Source organism: Pan paniscus, chromosome 13, assembly GCF_029289425.2.
Source record: "Pan paniscus chromosome 13, NHGRI_mPanPan1-v2.0_pri, whole genome shotgun sequence".
Lineage (NCBI taxonomy): Eukaryota > Metazoa > Chordata > Mammalia > Primates > Hominidae > Pan > Pan paniscus.
The window spans coordinates 68,367,863-68,391,940 of record NC_073262.2 but is presented as its reverse complement, the minus strand read 5'-3'; the positions used below and the strand labels follow the sequence as shown (position 1 = coordinate 68,391,940).

At 40.0% G+C, this 24,078-nt stretch overlaps 1 long non-coding RNA gene across 8 annotated transcripts in view; it reads left to right on the top strand.

The window, feature by feature from the left end:
- The first annotated feature begins 16,877 nt into the window (after positions 1-16,877).
- LOC103786514 (uncharacterized) overlaps positions 16,878-24,078 on the top strand; it is a 96,025-nt gene continuing 88,824 nt past the window's right edge. For 6 of the 8 annotated variants that reach the window (XR_001337881.3, XR_001337873.5, XR_008624530.2 and 3 more), the window contains exon 1: positions 16,880-17,413. This is a non-coding gene — a long non-coding RNA (uncharacterized LOC103786514). Of the gene's footprint in view, positions 17,414-24,078 lie in introns of all 8 variants that reach the window. The other 2 variants (XR_001337876.4, XR_001337875.4) reach the window with 2 other exon arrangements.

Here is a 24,078-nt window from a genome sequence, read left to right as displayed (position 1 = left end):
AATACAAAAAATTAGCCGGGTGTGGTGGTGGGCGCCTGTAGTCCCAGCTACTCGGGAGACTGAGGCAGGAGAATGGGGTGAATCCGAGAGGCAGAGCTTGCAGTAAGCCGAGATCATGCCACTGCACTCCAGCCTGGGTGACAGAGCGAGACTCCATCTCAAAAAAAAAAAAAAATTAAAAGGTTTTACTTTTTCACTGGAGAAAAAGTTCTACAATGAAACATCTTTAACATTTTCCAGTGAAAAATGTTTTCACTTTTTTTTAAGGTAGACACCTAGGAATGGATTCATGGATACCATGTATATCCAACTTTAAAAGGTACTGCCATAGGTTTTTTTAAATGGTTGTGATATTTCACATTTCCACCAGCAATATATGAGAGTTCCCAGTGGTTTCACTTCCTTGCCAAAACTTGGTATTTTCAGTCCTTTTTATTTTAAACATTCTAGTATGTATCTTGTGGTGGTTTTAACTGTTATTTCCCTGATAAGCACCTTTTTATGTTCATATTGAACAGTCATTTTTTTTGGTAAAATGTTTACATATTATATGCATATTTATTGAGTAGATTTCTTCATTATTGATTTGCAGGTCGTTATATATTCTAAATACAAGTCCTTTGTTAGATATTTGTATTGTAAAATATTTGTGTTGTAAATATTATCTCCAAGTCTGAAGCTTGATTTTATTTCTTATAACATTTTTTAATGTGCAGAAGTTCTTATTTTTGATGTTGTGTGATTTATCAAGTTTTGTTTTATGTTTGGTGCTTTTTATGCTCTAAAGAAATCTTTGCCTATCTCAAACGTATGAAGATCTACTTTAATGTTTTTTCTAGATGCTTTATTTTTCTAACTTTTATTTTAAGTCAATGATTAATCTTGAAATAATTTTTGTACATAGAGTGATGTAGGAGGTTGAGATTTATTAATTTAATTTTCCGTTGTTCAAACACCATTTGGGAACTTGCTTTCCCAAAGGAATTTTTATGGTTTGGCTGTGTCCCTACCCAAATCTCATCTTGAATTTGAGTTCCCATAATCTCCACATGTCCTGGAGATAATTGAATCATGGGGGCGGTTTCCTCCATCCTGTTCTCGGGATAGTGAGTGCGTTCTCACGAGATCTGATGGTTTTATAAGGGGTTTTTCCCCTGTTGCTCTGCACTTCTCCTACCTGTCATCATGTGAAGAAGGATGCCTTTGCTTCCCCTTCTGCCATGCGATTGAACTACTTTCCTTTATAAATTACCCAGTCTCAGGCAGTTCTTTATAGCAATGTGAGAATGGACTAATACAGGAATTGTGTCGGTACCTTTGTTAAAAAATCAATGGATGCTATGCTTGTGTGTGTCAATTTCTGAACTCACTCTTCTATTTTATTGGTCTACATGTCTTTGCTTATGGCAACACACACTATCTTGATTACTGTAGTTTTATAGATTGTGTATTGTCCTACTTATTCTGTTTTCAACATTATTTTGACTATTTTAGATTATTTGCATTTTTTCTGTAAATTTTGGAATCTACTTGTTAATTTACTTTCCCCCCACAATGTTTATGCCTTGTAGTTCTTTTTCTTACCTTATTACATTTATTGGGACTTGTAATACAATGTTGAATAGAAGTGATAATGAACATCCTTGCATTTTTTTTCTGTTCTTAAGAGGAAAATATTCACTGTTTTATCCTTAAGTGTGGTCTTTGCTATAGATTTTGCACTTATTAAATTCAGGAAATTTCCTTCTATTCCTAGTTTGAGAGTTTTTATCATGCATAAGTGTAAAATTTTGTCAAATATGTTTTCTATTGAGTCCATGATAGGATCTTATCCTTTATCCTACTCATGTTGTACTTTTCATGTGTGAAACCAACGTTGCATACTTGGGATAACCTACACTTGGTCATAACAAAGTATTCCTTTTATAACATAGGATTAAAAAAAGAATAATCTACTTGTCTGTCTGTAGAGATACTCCTATGCTTGACATTTTGTATAAATGGAGTCATATAATGTGTGGTTTTCTGTGACTGGCTTATTTAATTTAGTCACAATGTTTTCAAGATTCATGCATACTTCAGCAAGTATCAGCATTTTTTCTTATGACCAGATAATATTTCATTATATGGATAAGCCATATGTGTTTATTCATTCATCACTTGTTGGACGTTTGACACTTTCTGACTTTTATGAATAATTCTGCTGTGTATACACAAAAACATTTGTGCATAAGTTTTTGTTTGAATGCCTGTTTTTGTTTTGTTTTGTTTTTTGAGACAGGGTCTGGCTCTGTTGCTCAGTCTAGGGTGCAGTGGCATGGTCTTGGCTCACTGCAGCCTTGCCATTCTCCCTCCTTAGCCTCCTGAGTAGCTGGGACTACAGGCACATGCCACCACACCCAGCTAATTTTTGTATTTTGTTTAGAGATGGAGTCTCACTTTGTTGTCCATGCTGGTCTCTAAAGCCTGAGCTCAAGCAATCCTCCTGCCTTGGCCTCCCAAAGTACTGGGATTATAGGCATGCGCTACCACATCTGACTGAAAACATGTCTTTAATTCTCTTGAGTACATATCTAGGAGTGGAATTGCTGGGTCATATTGTCTCTCTATGTTTAATCACTTTAGGAATTACCTATTGTTTTCCAAAGTGGCTGCACCATTTTACAACTCCACCAGCAACATATGAGGGTTCTGATTTCTCCTCATCCTTACCAACACTTTTTATTATCTAACTTTTTGATTCTAGCCATCCTTGTGTGTTTGAATTGGTATCTCATTTGGGTTTTTATTTGCATTTCTCTGATGAATAATTACGTTAAACATCTTTCATGTGCTTATTGGCCATTTGTATATTTTCCTTGAAGAAATGTTTATTGTGATTTGCCTATTTTTAATTTGGGCTGTCTTTTTTCTTAGTAAGTTGTGTTATTTATATATTTTGGAAGGTCCCATATAAGAGATATGATTTGCAAATATTTTTTCCCATTCTGTGAAATTGTTATTTCACTTTATTGGTGGTTTCCTTTGAAGGACAAGGTTTTAATTTTTATCAAGTTCAAATTATCCATTTTTTTTCTTTTGTTGTTCATACTTTTCATGCCATAGGTAAGAATCCTTTGCCAAATCTGAGGTCATGAAGATTTATGTCTATGTTTTCTTCAATGAGTTTTTATGGTTTTCCGTTTTAAATTTAGGTCTTTGATGCATTTTAAGTTTATTTTTGTATATGGTATGAGGTAAGGGTTCAGCCTCATTATTTTGCATGTGGATATCCAATAGTTCCAGCCCCATTTGTTGAAAAGACTATTCTTCTCCTCACTGAATGGTTGTGGCATTCTTGTCAAAATCAGTTGACCATAGAAACATGGTCTCTCAATTCAGTTCCTTTTACCTATATTCTGTCCTTGTGCTAGCACCACACTATTTTGGTTGCCATCGTTTTGGAGTAAATTTTGAAATTGAGAGGTGTGATTTTTTTCTACTTTGCTTTCTGTGTTTTCAAGATTGTTTTAGCTCTTATGTACCCTTTACAATTTTATATGAACTTTAGTATCAGCTTGTCAATTTCCACAATGATATCTGGGATTCTAATAGAGATTGCCATTTTAACAATATTAAGTCTTCTGATCCATGAACATGGGATGTTTTTCCATTTATTGTAATACCTAATTTCTTTCAATAATGTTTTATAGTTTGCAGACTATAAATTTTGCACTTCTTTTGTTAAATTTATTCCTGTCTTTTTGCTGCAATTATAAATTTTCTTAGTTTTGTTTTTGAGTTTATTTTGAATTCATTGAAAGTGTATAGAAATAAAATTGATTTTTATATATTGATATTGTAGTCTGAAACCTTGCTGAATTGTTAGTTTTTATAGTTAGTGGATTCCTTAGGGCTTTCTATATACGAGATCACACTATCTGTGTATAGAAATCGTTTTACTTCTTTCTTTCTAATCTGGATACCTTTTATTTCTGTTCTCACTTAGTTGCCCTGACTACAACCTGCATTACAAATACTTTCTATATTTTGATTGATTTAATTTGTTAATATTTTGTGGGGGATTTTTGTGTTTATGTTTGTGAAAGATATTATTTGGGAATTTTCTTATAATGTGTCAGGTTTTATTATCAAGGTTATGCTGGACATAGAACCATTTGGAAAGTTGTTTTCTCCACCTTCATTTTCTGAAAGATAATGTGTAATATAAATATAATTTCATGGCTCATGCAGTGGTTCGTGCCTGAAATCCCAACACTTTGGGAGGCTGGGGCAGGAGCATCACTTGGGGGCAGGAGCATCACTTGAGGCCAGGAGTTCAAGACCAGCCTCAACAATATAGTGGGACTCCATCTCTTCAAAAAAACCCCCACAAAAATTAGCCAGGCATGGTGGTGCGTGCCTAAAGGTGGAAGCTTGAGTAATTGATTTTAAACCCTTTTTCTTGTTCAAAGCTATAAATTCTCCTGTAATACTTTAGCTGCTGCACACCACAAATTATGATATATGGTGTTTTCATTATCACTCAGCTCAAATTATTTTTCAGTTTATCTTTTCAACTCATGAACTCTTTACAAGTGTATTGCTTAATTTCCAAATTTGAGGATATTCTAAATATCCTATTGTTGTTTTTATTTTCCAACTTTTGTTTTAGATTCAGTGGGTACATGTGCAGATTTGTTACATGAGTAAATTGCATGTCATGGGGGTAACACTTTTCTGCTTGTCTTTTTTGTTATTGGTCTTATACTGAGCATTGTATATGAAAAACAGTACAGACTGACAATATTTATCTACAGAAAAGGGCATGCTCCTCTGTCAAGCTGCTGGAGTTGGGAATTGGGTCAATTTAATCTGTTCTTAAGCAACAGTTGAATTTTATTATAACTTTAATAAGATTCAGCTCACTATTGTATAAAAGTATTCTGAGGGCAGAATTAGGGTCTTCAGCAGAGCTTGAGGATTGTACACCAGTGAGATTTCAGATCTCTTTATACTTTATGGCACAGACACCTGTTTTTCAAATCATGGAAGAGGTCTTTCTGCTTTATAACTAGACTGTCCAACTCTTTAGGTCACTTGGGAGTTATATTTTCTCTGTAGTATGGCCCCCACTTTTCTGCAACTTGGGATACTTCTCTTGGCCTTTCACTCAACTTTCAGTTGGCAGCTGGTGAAGTTCTAATGCATATCAGAGGGACTTCTCTCAGCTTTCCTGCCGTACCCCTAGACTGATACTGAGATGGCTTCAGGGTATGTCAGTCAACTCTACTGCCCCAACTTCCAAACTTTGGTAGATTGCTGCAAAGCACTTGGAGAAACACCTTCCCTCTTGTTGTAACAAGTACATTTTTCAGCTCTCTTGCATGCACCTAGCCTTTATTAGGCCATCCAGCAGCAATTTTTAGAAGACGTGTAGTACTGATTTTGTTTCAATACATACTTTTATTGAGAATCATAAATTCTTCACTTCCTGTTCTTGTCAATTATTTTCCTCTCCCTGTGTCTTTGTGGAGAAGGCGAGACTCCAGTTTAAATGAAAGAATAGATGTTCTCTGCCATATTAAAAAAGCACAAATTAATATTTTTACTTTTTTGTGCTGCATGCTAAGCATATTTTCCACTCCTTTATAAAAATCACATAGTTTTAAAGTGCTGTGACTCTGGGATCTTTGAGTACTTGGAGATGCTGAGTATGAAGAATGTTTACATTTTTATCTTATAACCTATTTTTATAATGGATTCTTTAATTGGACACATTTTTATCTATTTCCATTGGAAATAATCCACTGAAAATGTTTCAGAAATTGTTTGTTCTGGTGCTTATTTCTTAAACTATATTTTTATATGGGCTTTTATATTTAAACTGCATTTGATTAATAACTTACAGACTTGAATACATCATTTGCCCACTAAAAGCCTACAATGACTTTCTCTTTTTTGAGACAAGGTTTTTCTCTGTCACCCATGCTGGAGTGCATGGATGCAACCATGGCTCACTGCAGCCTCATCCTCCCACCTCAGCTTCCCAAGTAGCTGGGACCACAGGTGCACACCATCACATCTGGCTAATTTTTAAATTTTTTTTTTTTTTTTTTTTTTTAGAGGTGAGGTCTCGCTATGTGGCCCAGGCTGGTCTCAAACTCCTGGTCTCAAGCAATCCTCTTGCCTTTGCCCACAAGGTGCTGGGATTACAGGCACGAGCCACCATGCCCAGCCACAGCGGCTTCTACTCTTCGGGCTGATACTGTCCAAAGGCTCTAGTGTCATAATTTGGCCTCTAGGTTTTTTTCTTTTCTTTTCTTTTCTTTTTTTTTAGGGATTTCTTCCCCTCGCTATATTCCTTCTCGTCACTTACATCTAACGTACTGACCTCATTATTCCCTGAAATGCCATTCACTTTTACACTACCATATTTTGCCTATTGCCTATTACTTTCCTTAATGTTTGAAATCTATGGTCTTCTAGGCCCATTTTAATTACCTCTTGTGTAAAACTATTTTTCTAGGCATTGTTTCTATTTTTAATTGCCCACTAAGATAAAGTATTAACTATTACATTTTTTAAATTCTTGGATTATCAATATTTAGTTTACAGTGATTAGCATCTCTTATAGGCTTGAATAAATATTTGTGGCATGAAAGTTCACACACATACACACACACACACACATACACACACATGCACACTTCACTCTTTTTTTCCTGAATCATTTTGGGATCATAGGAGTTGTAGGCAGCATGTCCCGTGATTCCTAACACCCCATAGTGCATTTCATACAAAAAACACTCTACCACGTAATAGAGATACCACTATCTAAAATCAAGTAATAAACATTGATATAATACTAGCAGCCAATTATTCCAAAGATCTCATTCAAATACTCCTGTTCCCATAATGTTTCTTTCTCTTTCTTGTTCTAGAACTCAATCCAGGATCATGCATTGCATTTGTTTGTCATGTATTTTAGTGTCCTTCAACATGCAGCGGCTTGACAGTCTTTTCCTTGACATTCATGTAATTTGCAGTTTTAGAGTATAAACCACATCAATCGACCTGGAACCATCTAATATTTCCTCATGTTCACACTCACACCATACATTCTTATCAGGAATAGCACTGAAATGATATTGTACTTCCAGTAGTATATGAGGAATCCTTCAATGTTAATTCATCTGAACCCTGCAGATGTTAACATTGACAACCTGTTCAAGTTGGTATCTGCCAGGTTCCTGGACCATAGGTCCACCATTTTCCCCTTTGTGAGTGGAAGTGTTTCATGGGGAGATACTCAAGACTATGCAAATATATAATTATCCATCAAATTTCTACCCACTGGCTTTGGCATCCACTGATGACTCCTACCTGATTCAACTTCCTCTCTGATATGTGTCATCATTCTTTCCACATTAGTTTGTTGGCATTATACTGCAAGAATTTTTTCCTTTTATTCATTTATTCATTCATTATGGTCTGATAGATTCCTACTTTATTCAATCGGTTATAATCTGGTTACTATCAACATTTATTCTGATACTTCATGTGTCTCAGATTTGGCCATGAGAGCCTCTTCAAGCTAAGTTCCGTGGGTTTATTTTGCATGTTTCCATCATTCTTAGAATATTTCCATACTTTCGGGCTAATTTTGTACTTTCCATGTCTCAACCTTAGAATCAACTATTTTTCTCTGCAGTCTGGTTCCTTTTGGTAGAGGCATTTATAAATCCAGATCTGGGTGCTTAGTATACTCATTACTACCAGGCCGACAGAGCCGTATTTATATATCATCTATCTCTCTATATATATCCATCTAATTATAAAAGTGTGTGTATATATATACATATATCTGTTTCATCTGTACCTCTCTCCCTCCCTCCTTCTCTTTCTCAATGACAACGTAATACCTTAGCCTTCTCCATTTTCATATATATATATACATATATACATATATATATATATATATATATTTTTTTTTTTTTTTCTGAGACAGTCTTGCTCTGTCACCCAGGCTGGAGTGCAGTGATGAGATCTCGGCTCACTGTAGCCTCTGCCTCCAGGGTTTAAGCAATTTTCCTGCCTCAGCCTCCCGAGTAGCTGGGATTACAGGCACGTGCAATGACACTAGGCTAATTTTTGTATTTTTACTAGAAACAGCATTTCACCATGTTGGCCAGGCTGGTCTCGAACTCCTGACCTCAAGTGATCCACCCGCCTTGTCCTCCCGAAGTGCTGGGATTATAGGCATGAGCCAAAGCACTGGCTCATTTGCATTTTTATAAATCCCTTCTCTGACAGTGAAAAACCTGGCTCTCACTATCTTCAATATTTGCTTATTTCCTTAATCCCCCTGCATATAACCAATCTACTGACTATGTCATCAGCTTTTTTTGGCTCCTGACCCCAGGACTATCTCCTCAGCCATTTTCTCCTTGTTCTTCTAGCTTCCTCAGCCCCCAGCCACCTCCAAGCAAAGGGAAAAGAAAAGGAGAAAGAAAGGGTGAAGAGGAAACCCCCTCCTTTTTTAAAGAAAAAAAAAATTGTATTTTTGGTCAAATTTTACCTGCTTCACTGTAGTTGAACATAGAAGAGGTATAATGAATACATTTTAAAATGGCACTAAATATAAGGGACATTTTGATTGCTTTGTAAAGATTATGTATATAAAAATCGGGAAAACATTTGCAACTTGTGAATCAGTTTCCCATTTCCATTACAACAAATTATCACACAATAGGTGGCTTAAAGCAACACAAATCTATTTATCTTACAGTTCTGGAGATCAGAAGTCTGAAATGAGTCTCATTTGACAAAAATCAAGATGCTGGCAGAGCTGTGTTCTTCTGCAAGCTTCAAGAGCGCATCTATTTCTTTGCCGTTTCCAGCTTCTAGAGCCCCCCAGCATTTCTTGGTTTGTGGCTCCATTCCTCCATCTTTAAGCCAGCAGTACAGCACGTTCAAGCCTCTCTCTGACTCTGATCCCTCCTCCACCTCTCTCCTACTTCTAAGAACCTTGTAATTCCATTTAGTCCGCTGGATAATCCAAGATAATCTCCCTATTTTAGGTCAGTTGATTAGCAACCTCAGTTCCATCTATAACCTCCATTCCGTTTTGTCGTGTAACATAAGATGTTTGGAGGCTTTCTGAGGACTAAGATGTGGACATTTGGGGGAAGCCTTATTCTGCCTACCACAAATTAGACAGACAAAAGTTCGAAATCTTTAATTATATAACCTTATAAATACATAAGAATAATAATACCCTAACAGAATAAAAACCATTAATAAGCAATTAATAGAAGAAAAAGTAAAAAATGGGTAAAAACTTTAAAAAGGTTTAATCACACTAGTAGTTAAAGAAATGCAAGTTAGAGAAAATATGAAACACAAATTTTCACTGATCACATTGGCAGAGATTTTTTTCTTCTTCATTATGTTCAGTGTTGGCAAAGAATGAGAGAAAATGACGCTCATTCATTGCTGATGGGAATAGAAATTGACATTACTTTGCTGGGTGGCAGTTTAGTAATATATATTAATGGCCTTAAAATTGTACAAACCATTTTGCTCAGCAATTCTATTTCTAGAAATTTATACTAGGATAAAAAAGAGGATATTTGCAACATTTTAATAGAAGAATATTTGTCAGGGGTTTGTTTAGTGAAAGATGGGAAAAATACAAACACTTATTGGAATGAGTGCTTTTTTCATATATTATGAAATAATATAATATTCATATGGAAATTTTTAGATATAAAACATGTATGGTATACAAATAATGAAAAATATGTGTGTGTTTGGAATCATGGCTAAACCCTTAACAAATCCAATTCTCTCATTAAAAAAAAACCAGTCTTCTGAATTTTGTGTTTATTTTTATTTATTTTGCATTATGATTTTACTACATGCTTAGAGATTCATATACGGACATTAAACATTATGGCTTTAGAAGTGTATTTATTGAAATGGGGAGATAACCGGGATATGTTGAATGAAATAAATCAGGTAAAGACCAGAATATTCAGAATGATTTTATTTAAAAATACATGATATCAGGGAGGATATGCAGCATTATAACCTGGTTAATTCTGGATGGTGAGGTAATGTCTGATATGTTAATATCTTTTTTTTCTTTTTACTAACTTTAATTTTATAGCTTACTTTAAAACAGTGTAGGTACTTATCTTGAAAGTTATAGTTAGAAAAGGTTAATTAAAAGGTATTAGCTTTTTCTGTTAATATTTTGTAGACCTGCTGTTCACCTCCTAATTATAAAAGTAAAAACAATTTCCAGGCGTGTTATAAGAAGTAGAAGATAATTACATCATATTTTTTAATTTATGTAGTACCATACATGTGTGTTTGTTTTTAGGCACAAAGTAAAGTGAAAAATACTACTTTTTGTAACACCTTTATTTCACGTGTATCCATGTGGAAAGGTCTCCTCACCTGTGCAAATGACACAGTAACTGAAATGTTATGAGATGAGGCATGCCTGAAGAAAGAAGAATGCAAGGAACACTCACAGAACTTCTTTAATAGAAGAGACACTCAAAATTCTTTATTTCCAATAAATTCGGAGTAACAAGAACACATATTCTGCCTTACAATTTTTAAATCTTGGTATTTAATGTTAATGAGGTTTGTCCACATTTATAAAATAAAGCAAATATCAGATGATACTGTTATTATTAGTAAAATTGATAAGATAATTTATTCCCTCGAAGAACATCCAGTTTAATAAAGAAGAGGGACAGCAGTAGGAGGGAGAGCTGTTGATAGGGGTTAGCACAGAGTGCACAGGGGGTTAAAAGGTTGACCCTGGTCATTGCATGTGGGTGTCAGAAAAGTTTTGCTGGAAGAGGAAACCCTGAGCTACATTTTGAAGGACAACTTAGAGTCAGCCTGGTTGACTGCCCTTCAGCTTCCCATTAGTAATCTGGAGTTTCTTCTTCAGATGGGGCAAAAGAGGGTGATCTTCCACCTACTCTGAAGAGCAGGAGGTGGGCTGTGGTGAACTCAGAAGTGGAGAAGGCAGAGCTGCCACCTCTCATGTCCTTATGGTTGGAGACCTCCAGCTCCAGACTCACATTCACAGACCACCCCAATGCCCTGTCTTAGAGAGCCCCACATCCCCAGTCTCTCTCCTTCTGACTTCCCTGCAAATGACTTTTGTAAACTCCTGGGGAAACTGAAGCCATGCTGTAACAGAGAGCCTCTGTTAGCTCATCTTCTGGGACATGTCCTCTCTTAGTGTCAATGTTGATCTTTCTCTTACTCCACTAGGCTTGCGATTGCTCTGAGTTTTTTTCAAACTAAATGTATGTATTGTTAGGGAGAAATAGGTAGTAAAACTCTAAAGAATAGCAAGACTTGAACTAACCCACAAGACAGTGATTAACACTAAACTAGGAATATGGTTACCTTGGAATGTGGACGGACACGAGCATGACAGTACACACAAAGACTTCAAAGATACATTCTATTTCTTAAAGTGGATGCACAGGTGTTCATTGTATTACTATTATTTAACGTGAAGACATAATTTATGTAGTCTTCTGTATATATAAAGCACTTAATGAAAAGGAACAAGGTTAGGTGAAGAAGGGAGAAATAACATTTCAGGCAGGAAGAATAAGTCTTCTCTGGAGGGCTGAGGGCTGATTGATGTGTGACCAAGGACAAGTGACAAAAAGGAGGTGGAGAGTGAGACACCATCCAGGGAGGGAAAAGGGGGGGTGGTGGAGAGCATGCACATCGCAGGGGTGGTTTGCTTTCCTTACCATTATTTAATTCTTATTTTCTCTAAAATAGTCTTCTTGTCTGTATCCTAAAGCACTCGTGATAAATACTAGTTTATTTGCATCATAAGAGGCATTGCTAAGCAAAATACTTTGTGAATTAGATGTGGAACTTACAATAAGTTAGAAGCACCTACCGGATATTAAGGCTATATACAGTCAAGGCAACAAGCATTGAACAAATGTAGCATAAAAGGATTTGCATTGTGTTTCAATCAGAGGGCAAGTGCATTTAATGGAGTGATAAGGGAACCACGGGAATTGTGTGTTTATGTAATAAATAGTAGAATTCAAAAGGAGTTGCCACTGTTTCATTTAGGAAAGGCTTAGTAGAGGAGATAGGATTACCAGCCATTTGACAGAAGCAGGAGAGTTTGAACTGGTGGGAACAAAATGTTTCAGCCTTTGAATTATTTGTGGTCATGTTGCTATTTTGGCTATTATGGAGCAGGAGCTGCCTGCATGGTGATCTCCCAAGCCTGCAATGGATTGTCCAGGAATGCTCCACTGTGGCTTTCACCTCCTCTCTGGCAGTCCTTTCTCCAAACCACAAAACCCAAATGAATGTGCTTTTCTTCTAAATGGGCTTGGCCTTAAATATAAAACCAAAAATTTTGGTTAGAGAAGAGTCAACGTTTTGATGGCATTTATATTTTTGGTTTTTATTTTTTAAGTGCAGCAGCAAAGATAAACTAACTTCCTCCATCTGTGCCTACATGCCTCCATAGTTAACCTAAAAGTAGACACCATGGTTCTCATCATGTTCATTGCTCGTTCTTGTCTGCTTCCTACTTATTTTTAGATCTGTTTCTCTCAACAGTGGAAGTGTGCCTGCCCTTTGGCATTCATATTTATTTTGTGATGGGAGAAGAGAAAAAGTTACCAAAAGCTTTAAGAGTCGGTGTTCAGTAAAGATAGTTTCAGCATCTTCTCACCTAGCTCTGTTTTCCGCTTCTATTTTTAAGGCTATTGTTTATTTTCATTGTCTTTCTTTCTCTCCCATGTCCTGAGGTCCTCTTGTTCTTTTACACTCACTCTAACAAAAGGTTCCACATTTGGAAAGACTCTGATAAATTCCTCCAAGAGGGGACTTGACCCTCTCATTGTTAATTACAGGAAAATTTTGCCTGTACTGTCAAGAAGATCAAGGATATAATTATAGGGGGAAATTTAAAGAATTGTTTAAATTGGCTCTAATGATGGAGTCAATTTATTTATTATTGATAAAAATTGTATCCAATTATGCTAGAGGTAAGATGGAATTATTTTTTATATTCTCTGTGTGGAAAGTACTTGTTATATGAAGAGAGCATCCAGCTAAACAATGCAGAAAAAAATATTATAGAGACATGTCAGTTAATTAACAAAATTACTATTACATTTTTTGAGACAGGATCTTGCTCTGTTGCCTAAGCTGAAGTATAGTGGTGCAATCATGGCTCACAGCAGCCTCGGCCTCCTGGGCTCTAGCAGTCCTCCTGCCTCAGCCTCCCAAGTATCTGGGACTATAGGCACATGTCACTATGCCTGGCTAATTTTTGCTTTATTTTTGTAGAGATGGGGTCTCACTATGTTGACCAGGCTGGTTGTGAACTCCTGGGCTCAAGTGATCCTCCTGCCTGTGCCTACCAAAGTGATGGGATTATAAGCATGAGCCACTGTGTCTGGCAAATTGTTATTTTTATTAACTTTTGTGACACTTTTCAGATTTCAAAATGTATTTGTTGAGATAAAATGATCATTTTAAGTATTTATTTTTACACTTTATTTTGTGTTCTCATTTTTTTTTTAATGAGAAACTCCCAAATTGTATAATCTTCAGCCTCCACAACACTTGGATCTGCCTTTGGTTGTCAAGAAAATGAACAATTGCAAATTAAATGAAAAGATCATATTCCAGTACCTACACAGGAAGATGAAATATAGCTGATCTTATGCTGTGTTTATCATGTTCCTGGTTCTGCTTCTTTAACTCATCTTTTTTTTTATTTCCTACTATTATCACAGAACATTTTTTCAAATAGTCAAGTTCACTGTTGCCCTTATTCCTTTCAGAGCCTCAGCCACCCTCTTAATTCAGAGCTGTGCTTTTTGATGAGCTGGAAACCTGCCCAGTGGGCATTGCCCTTGTGTACCCATTTGATACAGTGCTTCCACGAACTGATGTTTAATAAATATTTAATGAAATGTGTTCAGCTAAATTAGGTCAGCAGCTAAGGTAAAAGAAGAGCTGTATTTTTTAAAGTACTGGAGTGGCTTTAAATGTTGAAAAGCATTAGAAAGCAAAGGCTCTGGTAGAGTGGACAATAGTTACTCTGTTCTTGTTTTCAGAGAAGTCCAGAAGCTGCTCCAAATTTCTAAGGAGATGTTCCAGCTATTAGAAACTGGAACCAAATGTTGATCTGAAAGCCCAGGGAGAGATGTTATGGGCCTTTATCCTTCAGAGGGTCTGGAGACTCACCCAGCTAGCAGGTTTTGGATCCATGGTGATTTGGAGGATTTAGTGGTGAAGGGCATCATTTCCAGACCATAGGCTCAAATGATACAGGGAAAAAGATGTTTGAAAGATAAAGCAAACAAGGTAAAATGTAATATTTGGGGGATTTGAGCGAAGGGTTTTTGAAAATTTTCTGTACTACTTAGTCAGCTTGGGCTAGTATATTAAAAGAATACATATACACACACCATAGATTAGGGGGCTTATGAATAATAGAAATGTATTTTTCACAGTTATGGAGTCTGGGAGCTTAAGATAAGGGTGCCAGCGTGGTTGGGTTGTGGCGAGCATCCTCTTCTATGGCGCAGGCTGCCATCTTCTCACTGTATCCTCACTTGGCAAAAGAGGTCAAGAGAGCTCTCTGGGGTCCCATATATAACTGCACTAATCCTACTTATGAGGGCTCCACCCTGATGACCTCATTGCCTCCCCAAATCCCTACTCCCCAATACATTACATTGGGGATTAGGATTTCAACATATGAATTTGGAAGGGATACAAACATCCCATCCATAACAGCACTCTTACAACTTTTCTGTAAATTTGAAAGTATGTAAAAATAAAACATGGAGAGCAAACAACAGCTACAACTAAAAACAACACAGAACAACCATGAATTTCTATTTTTAAACCTTACTTTTCCCTTAATATAATGAAGGTATCATGACACAAATTTAATTTAAATAAAGGAATGGATCCACCTTTCTCTGACCTGGCATATTACTGAAACCTGGGCATTACTGAGATTTTTTTGGTTACAAATTATTTTTAAGTGCTTCCTATTTAGGGGAATTGGGATTGCATGAAGAAAGGGAATTTGAATTTTTTAGGACTTGATATTCAATTTCACGTTTCAGACAATCATGAATACCATAAGAGGTAGTGCCCCTCAAGTTCTTTTAAAAAGTGGGATAATATTAGAGTCTCTGGCATTCCTATCTATAGCTTGATTTGTTCTTTAGTTTTTTAATACTGCCTAACATTCCCTAAATTGTATATGTGTCTTGAGTTATAGCTTCCATCATAAAATAAGATAGGTATCATTGAGATGATAGAAAGTTATGAATGAGATACAACCTTTTTTCTAAACTTAGTTGAGATTTTTGCACTGTTTTGAGGAAATAAAAGATTTATTTGTTAAGTGGAGGAGAGTTTTGGTTGGGGTGTGGCTGGCCTACTTGTACTATATCTGTGAGGGTGCTGTAGTCCAGAGGAGAAGGACGGAAAAAACAATGAGAGTTGGAAAAAAGACAATGAAACGTGCAAAAGCATTTTTCTTAGACTGCTCTACGCTCAGGAAATGTAGGACCCGTTTGTTTCTTCTTTTGGCGCAGTCTTCCTTCCTTCTCCCCATGACTTTCTATTCCCAGAATTTTTTTTTTTTTAAGATGGAGTCTTGCTCTGTTGCTGAGCTGGAGTGCAGTGGCTCAATCTCGGCTCACTGCAACTTCCACCTCCCGGGTTCACGCCATTCTCCTGCCTCAGCCTCCCAAGTAGCTAGGACTACAGGCGCCCGCCACCATGCCCGGCTAATTTTTGTATTTTTAGTAGAGATGAGGTTTCACCATGTTGGCCAGGATGGTCTCCATCTCTTGACTTCGTGATCCGCCCACCTCTGCCTCCCAACGTGCTGGGATTACGGGGGTAAGCCACCAAGCCCGGCCTCTACTTCCAGAATTTAAGATAGGACTATTTGAACTGTTCTGCTGTTATTTCAAATAGATTTTTAAAATCATATCCTAAAAATGTAAAAGCATATTAACCATTTCAACCACTTACGACATCTCCTAGAATATATTTATATGGCTCTAAGCAACTACTTTAGAGATAATTTTAAAAACAAAGACTGCAAACTAAGAAATGCATTGTGCACATGTCACTTTGAATCAACACATCTTTCAGTAGTGCACATACTAAATTAGGTACAGCCATACAAGAGGAAAGTTGATCTTGATACAAGAGGAAATTGAGAATCTTAAGTTTCATCTCTCATATGCCTACAGCATTTGACCAAATGTATCTCAAGCAAGTCCTTACCTTGTTTGTGCTTGACATAATGTTCTTTAGTAGCTTATTCTTACGGTCCTAAGTTTCCTGTTAAATGATTTAGCATCATTTCTATCTCTGTAGTCAAGCCAAATATATTCTAACTATCTTTCATGTTCATTTTTTGGTCTTCGTAGAAAAGAAATAAAAAATTATCTAATTTCTGGCAAAGAATAAAAAAATACAGCATTGTTTTTCTATATTTGGGCAATCACAAAGATCCTTGAAGACCGAGTTTCCAAGGTTCTGACCTGGAAATCTGAAGTGCATTCCAGAATCTGTATTCTCAAATAACATCTTTATCCAGCTAAGTTTGGGGAACACTGCCCACAGAAAAAGGAAAATGTATAGAAATCCAACTTCTAGCCAAGAGGAAATCCCAAATGGTGCTGAATCCTTAAGTCAATCATGCAGTGAAAAACTTTCGTGAACTGTTATCCAACTGTCAGGCCTCTGAGCCCAAGCCAAGCCATCGCATCCCCGGTGACCTGCAGGTATACGCCCAGATGGCCTGAAGTAACTAAAGAAACACAAAAGAAGTGAATATGCCCTCCCCCACCTTAACTGATGACATTCCACCACAAAAGAAGTGTAAATGGCCGGTCCTTGCCTTAACTGATGACATTACCTTGTGAAAGTCCTTTTCCTGGCTCATCCTGGCTCAAAAAGCACCCCCACTGAGCACCTTGCGACCCCCACTCCTGCCCACTGAGCACCTTGCGACCCCCACTCCTGCCCGCCAGAGAACAAACCCTCTTTGACTGTAATTTTCCTTTACCTTCCCCAAATCCTATAAAATGGCCCCACCCTTATCTCCCTTCGCTGACTCTCTTTTCGGACTCAGCCCGCCTGCACCCAGGTGATTAAAAGCTTTATTGCTCACACAGAGCCTGTTTGGTGGTCTCTTCGCACAGACACGCATGAAATTTGGTGCCCTGACTCGGATCGGGGGACCTCCCTTGGGAGATCAATCCCCTATCCTCCTGCTCTTTGCTCCGTGAGAAAGATCCACCTACGACCTCAGGTCCTCAGACCGACCAGCCCAAGAAACATCTCACCAATTTCAAATCCGGTAAGCAGCCTCTTTTTACTGTCTTCTCCAACCTCCCTCACTATCCCTCAACCTCTTTCTCCTTTCAATCTTGGCGCCACACTTCAATCTATCCCTTCTCTTAATTTCAATTCCTTTCATTTTCTGGTAGAGACAAAAGAGACATGTTTCATCCGTGAACCCAAAACTCCGGCGCCGGTCACAGACTGGGAAGGCAGGCTTCCCTTGGTGTTTAGTCATTGCAGGGACGCCTCTCTGATTATACACTCACGTTTCAAGGGTGTCAGACCACGCAGGGACGCCTGCCTTGGTCCTTCACCCTTAGTGGCAAGTCCCGCTTTCCTGCGGCAGGGGCAAGTTCCCCTCAACCCCTTCTCCTTCACCCTTAGCAGCAAGTCCCGCTTTCCTAGGGGGCAAGAACCCCCCAATCGCTTATTTCCACACCCCAACCTCTTATCTCTGTGCCCCAATCCCTTATTTACGCACCCTGACCTCTTATCTCTGTGCCCCAATCCCTTATTTCTGTGCCCCAACCCCTTCTCTGCTTTTCTGGAGGGCAAGAACCCTCCATCCCTTCTCCGTGTCTCTACTCTTTTCTCTGGGCTTGCCTCCTTCACTATGGGTAAACTTCCACCCTCCATTCCTCCTTCTTCTCCTTTAGCCTGTGTCCTTAAGAACTTAAAACCTCTTCAACTCACACCTGACCTAAAACCTAAACACCTTATTTTCTTCTGCAACACCACTTGGCCCCAATACAAACTCGACAATGGCTCTAAATGGCCAGAAAACAGCACTTTCGATTTCTCCATCCTACAAGACCTAAATAATTTTTGTCGAAAAATGGGCAAATGGTCTGAGGTGCCTTATGTCCAGGCATTTTTCACAGTTCGTTCCCTCCCTAGCCTCTGTTCCCAATGTGATTCCTCCCAGATCCTCCTTCTTTCCCTCCCGCCTGTCCCCTCAGTACCAACCCCAAGCGTCGCTGAGTCTTTCCGGTCTTCCTTTTCTACAGACCAATCTGACCTTTCCCCTCCTCCCCAGGCTGCTCGTTGCCAGGCCGAGCTAGGTCCCAATTCTTCCTCAGCCTCCGCTCCTCCACCCTATAATCTTTTTATCACCTCCCCTCCTCACACCTGGTCCGGCTTACAGTTTCGTTCCGTGACTAGCCCGCCCCCACCTGCCCAGCAATTTACTCTTAAAAAGGTGGCTGGAGCCAAAGGCGTAGTCAAGGTTAATGCTCCTTTTTCTTTATCCCAAATCAGATAGCGTTTAGGCTCTTTTTCATCAAATATAAAAATCCAGCCCAGTTCATGGCTCGTTTGGCAGCAACCCTGAGAAACTTTACAGCCCTAGCCCCTAAAAGGTCAAAAGGCCATCTTATTCTCAATATACGTCTTATTACCCAATCTGCTCCCGACATTAAATAAAACTCCAAAAACTGAAATCTGGCCCTCAAACCCCACAACAGGACTTAATTAACCTCACCTTCAAGGTGTGCAATAACAGAAAAAAGTTGCAATTCCTTGCCTCGACTGAGACAAACCCCAGCCACATCTCCAGCACACAAGAACTTCCAAACGCCTGAACTGTAGCAGCCAGGCATTCCTCCAGAACCTCCTCCCCCAGGAACTTGCTACACGTGCCAGAAATCTGGCCACTGGGCCAAGGAACTCCCGCAGCCCAGGATTCCTCCTAAGCCGCGTCCCATCTGTGTGGGACCCCACTGAAAATCGGACTGTTCAACTCACCTGGCAGCCGCTCCCAGAGCTCCTGGAACTCTGGCCCAAGGCTCTCTGACTGACTCCTTCTTGGCTTACCGGCTAAAGACTGACACTGCCCGATCACCTCGGAAGCCCCCTAGACCATCACGGACGGCAAGCTTCGGGTAACTCTCACAGTGGAAGGTAAGCCCGTCCCCTTCTTAATCAATACGGAGGCTACTCACTCCACATTACCTTCAAGGGCCTGTTTCCCTTGCCTCCATAACTGTTGTGGGTATTGACGACCAGGCTTCTAAACCTCTTAAAACTCCCCAACTCTGGTGCCAACTTAGACAATACTCTTTTAAGCACTCCTTTTTAGTTATCCCCACCTGCCCAGTTCCCTTATTAGGTTGAGACACTTTAACTAAATTATCTGCTTCCCTGGCTATTCCTGGACTACAGCCACATCTCATTGCCGCCCTTCTCCCCAACCCAAAGCCTCCTTCGTGTCTTCCTCTCATATCCCCCCACCTTAACCCACAAGTATGGGACATCTCTACTCCTTCCCTGGTAACCGATCACATGCCCATTACCATCCCATTAAAACCTAATCACCCTTACCCTGCTCAACGCCAATATCCCATCCCACAGCATGCTTTAAAAGGATTAAAGCCTGTTATCACTCACCTGCTACAGCATGGGCTTCTAGAACCTATAAACTCTCCTTACAATTCCCCCATTTTACCTGTCCAAAAACCGGATAAGTCTTACAGACTAGTTCAGGATCTGCGTCTTATCAACCAAATTGTTTTGCCTATCCACCCTGTGGTGCCCAACCTGTACACTCTTTTGTCCTCAATACCTTCCTCCACAACTCACTATTCTGTGCTTGATCTTAAAGATGCTTTTTTCACTATTCCCCTGCACTCCTCGTCCCAGCCTCTCTTTGCTTTCACCTGGACTGACCCTGACACCCATCAGTCCCAGCAGCTTACCTGGGCTGTGCTGCCACAAGGTTTCAGGGACAGCCCTCATTACTTCAGCCAAGCTCTTTCTCATGATCTACTTTCCTTCCACCCCTCCACTTCTCACCTTATTCAATATATTGATGACCTTCTTCTTTGTAGCCCCTCTTTTGAATCTTCTCAACAAGACACACTTCTGCTCCTTCAGCATTTATTCTCCAAAGGATATTGGGTATCCCCCTCCAAAGCTCAAATTTCTTCTCCATCCATTACCTACCTCAGCATAATTCTTCATAAGAACACACGTGCTCTCCCTGCCGATCGTGTCTGACTAATCTCTCAAACCCCAACCCCTTCTACAAAACAACAACTCCTTTCCTTCCTGGGCATGGTTGGATACTTTCACCTTTGGATACCTGGTTTTGCCATCCTAACAAAACCATTATATAAACTCACAAAAGGAAACCTAGCTGACCCCATAGATCCTAAATCCTGTCCCCACTCCTCTTTCCGTTCCTTGAAGACAGCTTTAGAAACTGCCCCCACTCTAGCTCTCCCTGACTCATCCCAACCTGTTTCATTACACACAGCCGAAGTGCAGGGCTGTGCAGTCGGAATTCTTACACAAGGACCAGGATCGCGTCCTGTAGCCTTTTTGTCCAAACAACGTGATCTTACTGTTTTAGGCTGGCCATCATGTCTCCGTGCAGCTGCTGCTGCTGCCCTAATACTTTTAGAGGCCCTCAAAATCACAAACTATGCTCAACTCACTCTCTACGGCTCTCATAATTTCCAAAATCTATTTTCTTCCTCACACCTGACACATATACTTTCTGCTCCCCGGCTCCTTCAGCTATACTCACTCTTTGTTGAGTCTCCCACAATTACCATTGTTCCTGGCCTGGACTTCAATCCGGCCTCCCACATTATTCCGGATACCACACCTGACCCTCATGACTGCATCTCTCTGATCCACCTGACGTTCACCCCATTTCCCCGCATTTCCTTCTTCCCTGTTTCTCACCCTGATCACACTTGGTTTATTGATGGCAGGCCTAATCGCCACTCACCAGCAAAGGCAGGCTATGCTATAGTATCTTCCACATCTATCATTGAGGCTACTGCTCTGCCTCCCTCCACTACCTCTCAGCAAGCCAAACTAGTTGCCTTAACTCAAGCCCTCACTCTTGCAAAAGGACTACACGTCAATATCTATACTGATTCTAAATATGCCTTTCATATTCTGCACCACCATGCAGTCATATGGGCTGAAAGAGGTTTCCTCACTACACAAGGGTCCTCCATCCTTAATGCCTCTTTAATAAAAACTCTGCTCAAAGCCGCTTTACTTCCAAAAGAAGCTGGGGTCATTCACCGCAAGGGGCATCAAAAGGCATCAGATCCCATTGCTCTAGGCAATGCTTATGCTGATAAAGTGGCTAGACAAGCAGCTAGCTCTCCAACTTCTGTCCCTCACGGCCAGTTTTTCTCCTTCACTTCAGTCACTCCCACCTACTCCCCCACTGAAACTTCCACCTATCAGTCTCTTCCCACACAAGGCAAATGGTTCTTAGACCAAGGAAAATATCTTCTTCCAGCCTCACAGGCCCATTCTATTCTGTCGTCATTTCATAACCTCTTCCATGTAGGTTACAAGCTGCTAGCCCGTCTCTTAGAACCTCTCATTTCCTTTCCATCATGGAAATCTATCCTCAAGGAGATCATTTCTCAGTGTTCCATCTGCTATTCTACTACCCTCAGGGATTGTTCAGGCCTCCTCCCTTCCCTACACATCAAGCTCGGGGATTTGCCCCTACCCAGGACTGGCAAATTGACTTTACTCACATGCCTCGAGTCAGAAAACTAAAATATCTCTTAGTCTGGGTAGACACTTTCACTGGATGGGTAGAGGCCTTCCCCACAGGGTCTGAGAAGTCCACTGCAGTCATTTCTTCCCTTCTGTCAGACATAATTCCTCGGTTTGGCCTTCCCACCTCTATACAGTCTGATAACGGACCAGCCTTTACTAGCCAAATCACCCAAGCAGTTTCTCAGGCCCTTGGTATTCAGTGGAACCTTCATACCCCTTACCGTCCTCAATCTTCAGGAAAGGTGGAACAGACTAATGGTCTTTTAAAGGCACACCTCACCAAGCTCAGCCTCCAACTTAAAAAGGATTGGGCAGTACTTTTACCTCTTGCTCTTCTCAGAATTAGAGCCTGTCCTCGAGATGCTACAGGGTACAGTCCATTTGAACTTTTATATGGACGCACTTTCTTGCTTGGCCCCAACCTCATCCCAGACACCAGCCCTCTAGGCGACTATCTTCCAGTACTCCAGCAGGCTAGACAGGAAATTCACCAGGCTGCTAATCTTCTCTTGCCTACTCCAGATCCCCAGCCATATGAAGACAACCTAGCTGGACGATCAGTTCTTGTTAAGAATCTGACTCCTCAAACTCTACAACCTCGATGGACCGGACCCTACTTAGTCATCTGTAGTACCCCGACTGCTGTCTGCCTGCAGGATCCTCCCCACTGGGTTCACCATTCCAGAATAAAGCTGTGTCCATCGGACAGCCAGCCTAATCCCTCCTCTTCCTCCTGGAAGTCACAAGTACTCTCCCCCACTTCCCTTAAACTCACTTGTATTTCTGAAGAACAGTAATAACCCTTATGAGCCTAATACATCCCTTCATTCTATTAGGTCTGTTCATCCTTACCCTACTTTTTGCAACAGGGCTTTACGAAGTCACCCCACCACTTAGGCCGAGCCCCAAAAAACTAGTCATCCCTACTATCTTCTGTCCAGTCATACTCCTATTCTCCATTCTCAACTACTTATAAATGCCCTACTCTTGTTTACACCACCGGTTTACACTGTTTCTTCAAGCCATCACAGCTGATATCTCTTGGTGCTATCCCCAAACTGCCACTCTTAACTCCCTCTTAGAGTGGATAGATGATCTTTGCTGGCAAGGCACCCTCCAATACTTCCACCCTGATGAAGTTCTATTCTTTAATTTTATACTCACTCTTATTCTCATTCCCATTCTTATGTCATCCTCTACCTCTCCCCAGCTATCTCCACCACACTATCAACCTTACCCATTCTCTCCTAGCCGCTTCTAATCCCTCCTTAGCGAACAACTGCTGGCTTTGCATTTCCCTTTCTTCCAGTGCCTACACAGCTGTCCCCGCCTTACAGACAGACTGGGCAACATCTCCCGTCTCCCTACACCTCCGAACTTCCTTTAACAGCCCTCACCTTTACCCTCCTGAAGAACTCATTTACTTTCTAGACAGGTCCATCAAGACTTCCCCAGACATTTCACATCAGCAAGCTGCCGCCCTCCTTCGCACTTATTTAAAACACCTTTCTCCTTATATTAACTCTACTCCCCCCATATTTGGACCTCTCACAACACAAACTACTATTCCAGTGGCCGCTCCTTTATGTATCTCTCGGCGAAGACCCACTGGAATTCCCCTAGGTAATCTTTCACCTTCTCGATGTTCCTTTACTCTTCATCTCCGAAGTCCAACTACAAACATCACTGAAACAATTGGAGCCTTCCAGCTCCATATTACAGACAAACCCTCTATGAATACTGACAAACTTAAAAACATTAGCAGTCATTATTGCTTAGGAAGACACTTGCCCTGTATTTCACTCCATCCTTGGCTACCTTCCCCTTGCTCATCAGACTGTCCTCCCAGGCCCTCTTCTTGTTTACTTATACCCAGCCCCGAAAATAACAGTGAAAGTTTGCTCGTAGATACTCGACGTTTTCTCATACACCATGAAAATCGAACCTCCCCCTCTACGCAGTTACCCCATCAGTCCCCATTACAACCTCTGACAGCTGCTGCCCTAGCTGGATCCCTAGGAGTCTGGATACAAGACACCCCTTTCAGCACTCCTTCTCACCTTTTTACTTTACATCTCCAGTTTTGCCTCGCACAAGGTCTCTTCTTCCTCTGTGGATCCTCTAACTACATGTGTCTACCTGCCAATT